Source organism: Mesocricetus auratus, unplaced genomic scaffold (genome assembly GCF_017639785.1).
Source record: "Mesocricetus auratus isolate SY011 unplaced genomic scaffold, BCM_Maur_2.0 Super-Scaffold_100676, whole genome shotgun sequence".
NCBI lineage: Eukaryota > Metazoa > Chordata > Mammalia > Rodentia > Cricetidae > Mesocricetus > Mesocricetus auratus.
In genome coordinates, this window is record NW_024429266.1 from 131,762,690 (window position 1) to 131,770,124 (window position 7,435).

The window sequence follows — 7,435 nt, forward strand, 5'->3', positions numbered from 1 at the left end:
ATAAGTAATAGTACACTTCATACAACATGTACTTCAGACACAAGATTAGAGCTCTAGTCCTGGGTTTGACTTGAATGCATCCTCCATGAGGAAAATAATTAATGATAACCAAAATGTAACATGTAAATGTCCAAAGGAATGAAGCAAGCAACAGCCCTACCCAGCTATCACACCTATGAATGCCAAAGTCCACCATTCTATGTTAACCTTACTTGGTCAAGAAAGCTATGTGTAACTAGATTGTAACCAACAGGTACCTAATTGAACTTAAAGATCTGCTAAACAAGAGGGAAATCATGGCTGGTACCAGAGGCCTCACTAACTATCAAGACCTACTGAAGTTATGAATCTTGAAGAAGAGTTTAAATATTGTATATTACTAAATGAGCACAATCACCTAATAAACTGTAAATAATTTGATCTCATAACAAAGATATCAGTAGTCCTGACTACTCATCAGGAAAATTGATCTGCAATATATGGAAAATTTATAGAATAAAGCCACAACCACTTGTAATACAGAGCTGTAGAGCCCAGTAATAATAGAAATATCTACAAAGCATATCCACACCTAAGTCTCAGAGAACATTGTGAAAAGAAGGAGGAAATGTTGAAGGAGTCAGAGGATCAAGGACTTTGCTGGGAGATTGTGTCTCTTAGCAATGTCAGAAGCTAGATCCCTGAAGTCTCACCAGCATAATTTTATAAATTTTAATTCACTGTCAGAGAAAGACTACTTCGAATACATGTTTATTTTATTCTTGTAAATTGTTTCATAGACTAAATACCAGGAGATCTTAAAAAAGGTGCAAACTATGAAAAAATGACAGATACTCCGGTGTTCTTATAGATGTCAGCTTTTCATAATTTATACTAAGCATAAGGGGTTCCTATTACCCTTCTAGATATTGACCAGAATATGTATTGAACCCATAATTCAGGGCTCAAAGGGAATCTATGGAGTTGGTGTACATTGAAACTTTTTATCCGAGTGTGTAAAGGAAAAGCCACTCACACAGTATCTTTATGGTTTCCTTCATTATTCTTCTGTAGCTTTATTATGTTAAAGGGAGTTTAGAGAAAAACGTACTCACACTATTTGTAAATTATATGTTCTCTCATGTTCTTTCTATGTACTTTTTCTGTTTTTTCTACTGTATACTTTTTTCTACAGCTTTTATACCCCAACAAAATTTTTAGGCAATATAGGAATTACAATGTGGTTACATTCTGTTTTTCAAGTGAATGATTTTAATGAATACAGGTAGAAAAGAACATGTTTTTCATCTCCCTTACATCATTAAATATTTTATGTATATCAGGTGATAAAACAATTTATTCAAAGAATCCACATACTTCATAATCAAGCAACTTGTTAATAGATTTTCTGTGTTGGCAAGCACACAATTCTTTTTTTCTCAGTATATGTTTTTATTTAAATTTGAAACATGCATTTTTCACATGTCAATCTCAGATCCCTCTTCCACCTCTCCTCGTTCCTCCACCAGCCCATCCAGACCCCCACCCAATCCCCACACCATTCACCATGGAGGGTGTGGCCCTCCATGGGAGGATCTCTGGAGTCTGTCATTTGTCCAGGGCAGGACCTAGGTGCTTCCCCATGTGTCTAGGCTGAGTGAGCATCCCTCCATGTGGGGTGGAGTCCCAAAGTTCATTGTACACCATGGTAAACACTAATCTACTCCTCAAGGGCTCAGAGATTGCTGAGGCCTCCTCACTGACACTACATTCATGGAGTCTGGATCAGTCCCCTTTTGGGCTGTCAGCCATCAGTCTGGGGTTCAAGAGCTCCTCTTGTTCAGTCACTTGTCTTTGTGGGTTTCACCAGCACTGTCTTAACCAATTTGCTCATCACACCTCCATCTCTGACACTGGGTTCTAGGAGTTCAGTTCAGTGTTTAGCTGTGGGTATCTGCCTCTGCTTCCATCAGTCACTGGATGAAGGATCTAGGATGGCGTATAAGGTAGTCATCAATCTTATCATCAAGAAGGGGCTATTAAGGTAGTCTGTCCGATATTGCTTAGTTTGCCAGTTGGTGTTATACTTGTAGATCTCTGGAAATTTCACTAGTGTCAGCTCTCTACATAAACCAATAATGACTCCATCTATTATGGTATCTCTCATCGTGCTCTCCTCTATTCTTACCCCGACTCGAACTTCCTGCTCCACCATGTCTTCTCCTCTCCTCTTATCCCCCTCTCTTTTTTATGGTTTGCTCTCCCCTCCCCATGTTCCCAATATGATCAGGAAATATTTCCTCATTCCAATTCTCAGGGGTATCATGCATATGTCTTGGGAACCTCCCTGTTTCCCAGATTAACTGGCACTGGGATTGTAGGCTGACATTCCCCTGATCCATGTCTAAAATCCATATATGAGTGAGTACATACCAAGTTTGTCTTTTTGTGACTGGGTTACCTCACACAGGATGGTTACTTCTAGTGTCATCTATGTGCATGCAAATTTCAAGATTCCATTGTATTTTGCTGCTGAGTAGTACTCCGTTGTGTAAATGTACCACATTTTCTCTATCACTCTTCAGTTGTGGGGCCTCTAGGTTGTGTCCAGGATCTAGCTATTACAAATAATGCAAGAACGCTATTCTTTTCAGGTCTTTTAATGGCAGCCTGCATTTTGCAGTTACAAAAAAAGGCCAATTGCTTTATTATTTATCTTGAAAATAATTCTATAAAAAATCTTAAAAGAATCACAAACATAAACTTCTATATATGAAAAAGAAAGTCAGATGACAAAGACATTTGCTACCAAGCCTGATGGCAAGCCTGAGTTGAATCCCCAGAAAACAAATTAAAAAGAGACAAGCAAGATTAAGTATCCTCTGACCACCAAGAATATGACACATCACAGTTGCATGTAGAAATGTGCCCATTAATATACAAAAATGCAAGGCAATTATCTAAACTAAAATAAAAGTTAAAAGTTCATATGGAAAGGAAAAGAAAACCAGAAGAAATGGGCACCAGTATAAGTAAGAAAGCACTACAGGATCTAGAAAAAGCAAGAAGCAATCTTTCCTAGAGATTCCAAACCAAAATACAGCTTACCTTCATCACCACTTAAGACCACAGAGTCTTTTGTTAGTCCAGAACTTTAAAAAAATAAGTTCCTCATTTTCAAACAACAGAGTTTGTGATAATGTATTACAGAAGGAATATAATGATAATACTGAATTCTCCTTTGAACTTTTCCATAAAGGTTTTTCATACCAAAAGATATAAGAGACATTGAATCCATTATTTTTGCTGGGATCAACAAACATTTTCATGAGTATTCATTGAGTGTTTGGGCTCTCAGGTAGGAGGAGGAAGTGTGCAAGTCCAGGGCTGTATGTGGTGCAGGCATCTGGTGAGACTCTCAGAGGAAGTTTCTGTTGGAGACTGAAGCAATGTTGGAGGAGTACTATGAGTCTGAATACAGTAATAATCTGCCAGATCTTCAGCCTGGACACTACTGATGGCGAGAGTAAAATCTGTCCCAGAACCACTGCCTATGAAGCGATCAGGGACCCCAGTGTGCCGAGCAGATGCCCAGTAGATCAGCAATTTGGAGATTGCCCCGGTTTCTGCTGGTACCAGGCCAAGAGGTTCTTCTGAATTGTAGTGTATAAAAGACTCTGACTGGATTGGCAGCTGATGGTGACCTTCTCTCCTGCTGACGCAGCCAGGGAGGATGGAGACTGGGTCATCACGATATTTGCACAGGAACCTGGAATCAGGAATAATAATGATCATGTTAAAAACATCACTCACAAATTTAGTATACATGAAATTGGTCATCTGATGCCTTTGTAGTGTCATATTGTCAGAGTATTGTTGCACAAAATTAGTACACCCTGGCACAAATTATCAATTACTTTTATACAGAGAAGCGACTCTGAAAATATTTTAATACTTTGAAATTTCTCACCATACACCCAGAAGAGAAGGGACATGAGGACCTGGGTCTGTGACTCCATCTTGCTCCCCCTACCTGTCCAAAGCTGCTTAATTCTCCTATCAAGGCCTGGTTTATAAACTACAAGCAGCTGGGCTAGGTTGAAGCTGCCCATGCAAAGCAGTCAGCAAATACAAAAGCAGATGTCTGGGCAGTTGTGTGTGAGTGGCTGGTCAACCAACTGGCAAAATACCATCACAGATACTGGCTTGCTAAGTTCTCTAATAGAAGCTTTGGTTAAAATCCAATTCATATTTGATATTTGCATAAATAGTAACAGATATCTCAGATTGACAGCCCTGTAAAAATGATAGGTTTGAAATTTTATAGCCTTAAATTAGGTAATGTATAGTAAGAAAACATACAATAAAAGAAAGAAAAAATTGGAAGGAAGAAAAGAGAAAAGCCAAAAATAATGAGAGAATTGTTGCCAATTTTTCACAATATCTCCTCTCTCCAAAGCCACTCTTATACTAAGGACAATGAATAGTGTCTCAGGCATTTGAAATCCAGTTTCTGGACCAAACATGGAGCAGAGATGCAAAGAAAAGCCCATGTTTGCTCTGTGGACATGCTGGGGGAATTAATTTAAAACTGAGATCAGAGGAACTTTAATATTGAAGCAAAGGCAATCCCAACATCCTCCCTACAATCTCAGGGAATGTAAAGAAGGCTCTAAATAGGGGAATGAAAGAAACAAAATTTCTTCAAGAAGTCAGGGATGTAAACAAATGCTGTCAAAAGTGTTTAGTCAAGAAATACATATTCTACAGTAATCTAGAAATTAGCAATATTGAAACTGGTTTAAGATGGTCTTGCCATTATATTAAACAGGAAAGGACCTTCCCAGAAGGGGTCGCAGCCATTCTAATTCAAATAAGAGTTTTACAGAGACTAATAGACCTCAATATCAGAGATGACTGACATCCAAAGAGGAAAAAGTGATTGAGTATGAATGAAAATCAATAGCAATAACAGAAATCAGAGAAAATGTCTAGACTCCTGATTAGTGAACTCTGAAAGTGTATATAAGAACTAAATTATAACCCCAGTATTATGTATAAAGAAAAAGAAAGGAATAAATAAATACCATGGCAGGGAGTCACCATACACAACTTCTTTCACAGAACTGGGCAGACAAAAGTAAGAGCATCAGAGTTTGAGGCAAGCCTGGGTACATAGAAAGTTCTAGGCCAGTATAATCTGGGCATGCAGATAATCTCTCAAAAATGTGCATCACTAATCAACTGGTTACAAAGCAGCTCATGGCATTTGATATCTGAAGTTATTTATATGTTAACAAGTTAGCATAAAGCCAAGAATATTTTTGAAAATTAAATATGCATTTAAGCAATTTGTACTTCCCTCTTACTTTTCAATAAATATATACTTTTATACATCTACTATTTAGGTATAAAATGTTATTTCTGATAAGCACATTCAAATCTCCTCTGTCAGCTGCTAACATACCATAAGAGAGAGACCATGTGTACATTGAGAAAGTTTCAATATCACTGTCAATGACATGACAGATGGGTAACTGTCCCAGTAAGTATATAACAAGCAGTCATGTGCTCTTTTTCTTTGCTAAACCATTTACTTTGCTTTATGACAGCTACAGTGATTTCAGATTTTGCTTTCATGACATTTACTGCTGCTCATAAAGATTGGGCACATAGAGACTGGGGTCTAACAAATCCAAAGGCTCCTGCTGTTAATCGTGTGATTCTCATAGCATGCAAGGAGAAAGGATTGGGACTAAAATTATTTTTTTAATTCCGTGTTATATTATGGATAATATTTAAAGCCGTAAAGGACTTGGTTATGTATCAAGTTTCCACAGTGTGGTCTGATGCATTAGAGTCTGTAGACATAAAATATCCAAACTTATGGGATACCAAACTTATGGGAATGCCCATTCCTGATAATGAACTTGATGTCTATAACCATCCGGGAGCCGTCATCCTGTGACTGATGGAAGCAGAGGCAAACACACAATTAATCACTGAACTGAACCCAAGGAACCCAGTGACAGAGAGAGAGGAGTGATGAGCAAATTGGCAAAGAATGGGCTGGCAAAACCAGCAGAGACAGCTGATCTGAACAGGGGAGAGCTCTTGGAACCCAGACCGACAGTGGGGAGGCCAGCATGGGACTGATCTGGACCCCCCAAATGTGAGTGTCAGCGAGAAGGCCTGGGCAACCTATGGGACCCTGAGCAGTGGATCAGTGTCTATCCCTGGAATACAAACTGTCATCGTGTGCCTATAGCACAAAGAGGGATGCTCTCTCAGCCTGGACTCTTAGGGGAGTGCCTGGACCCTACCCAGAGTGAGGTGACAGACTCTAGATATCCCCTATGTGGAAGGATTTGGCAATAGGGTGGGAGGGTGGGGGGAAGGGGAGTGCGGGAGGAGGGGAGGGAGAGGGAACTGGGATTGACATGTAAAACAAGCTATTTAAAATTAAAATAAAAAATGATAAAAAAAGAAAAAGAACCACAGACCAATCTCCCTCATGAACATAGATGCAAAACTACTCAATAAAATACTGCCAAATCGAATCCAAGAACACATTAGAAAAATCATACACCATGATCCAGTAGAATTCATCACAGGGATGCAGGGATGGTTTAACATATGAAAATCTGCCAAGGCATTCTATATAAACAAATTGAGAAAGAAAAACCACATGATCATCTCAACAGATGGTGAAAAGGCATTTGACAAACTGCACCATCTCTTCATGATAAAGGTCTTGGAGAGATCAGGGATAATAGGAACAAACATAAATATAATAACAGCAACATATAGCAAGCCAGCAGACAACTTCAAACTAAATGGAGAGAAACTCAATGTGATTCTTCTAAAATCAGGAACAAGACAAGGCTGTCCACTCTCTCTATATATATCTTCAATATGGTACTTGAAGTTCTAGCTAGAGCATTAAGACAACAAAAGGAGATTAAGTGGATAAATTCGAAAAGAAAAAGTCAAACTTCTAATGCTTGCAGGTGACATGATAATGTACAAAAATGGACCAAAAAATTATACCTTGAAACAACTTATAAACACCTGGCAGCAAAGAGGCGGGATAGAAGATTAATTCAACAAACTCAGTATCCCTACTTTATAGAGATGACAAATGGGCTGAGAAAGAAATCAGAGAAACAACAACATTTACAATAATGAAAAACAACATAAAGTATATTTGGTTTAATCCAAACAAATATGTGAAAGACATGTATGACAAGAACTTTGAGTCTTTAAATAAAGAAATTAAAGAAGGTAACAGAAAATGGAAAGATCTCCCATGCTCTTGGACAGGAAGCATCAGCATAGTAAAAATGGCAATCCTACCAAAAGCAATCTACAGATTCAATGCAATCCTGACCCACATCCCAGGGCAATACTTCACTACCTTGAAAGAACAATACTCTGCTTTATATGGAAAAACAAA

General features: G+C 38.4%; 1 pseudogene; it reads right to left on the minus strand.

Moving 5' to 3' along the window:
• Positions 1 to 3,333: 3,333 nt before the first annotated feature.
• On the minus strand, positions 3,334 to 3,998 carry LOC101842705 (annotated as a pseudogene).
• Positions 3,999 to 7,435: the final 3,437 nt, after the last annotated feature.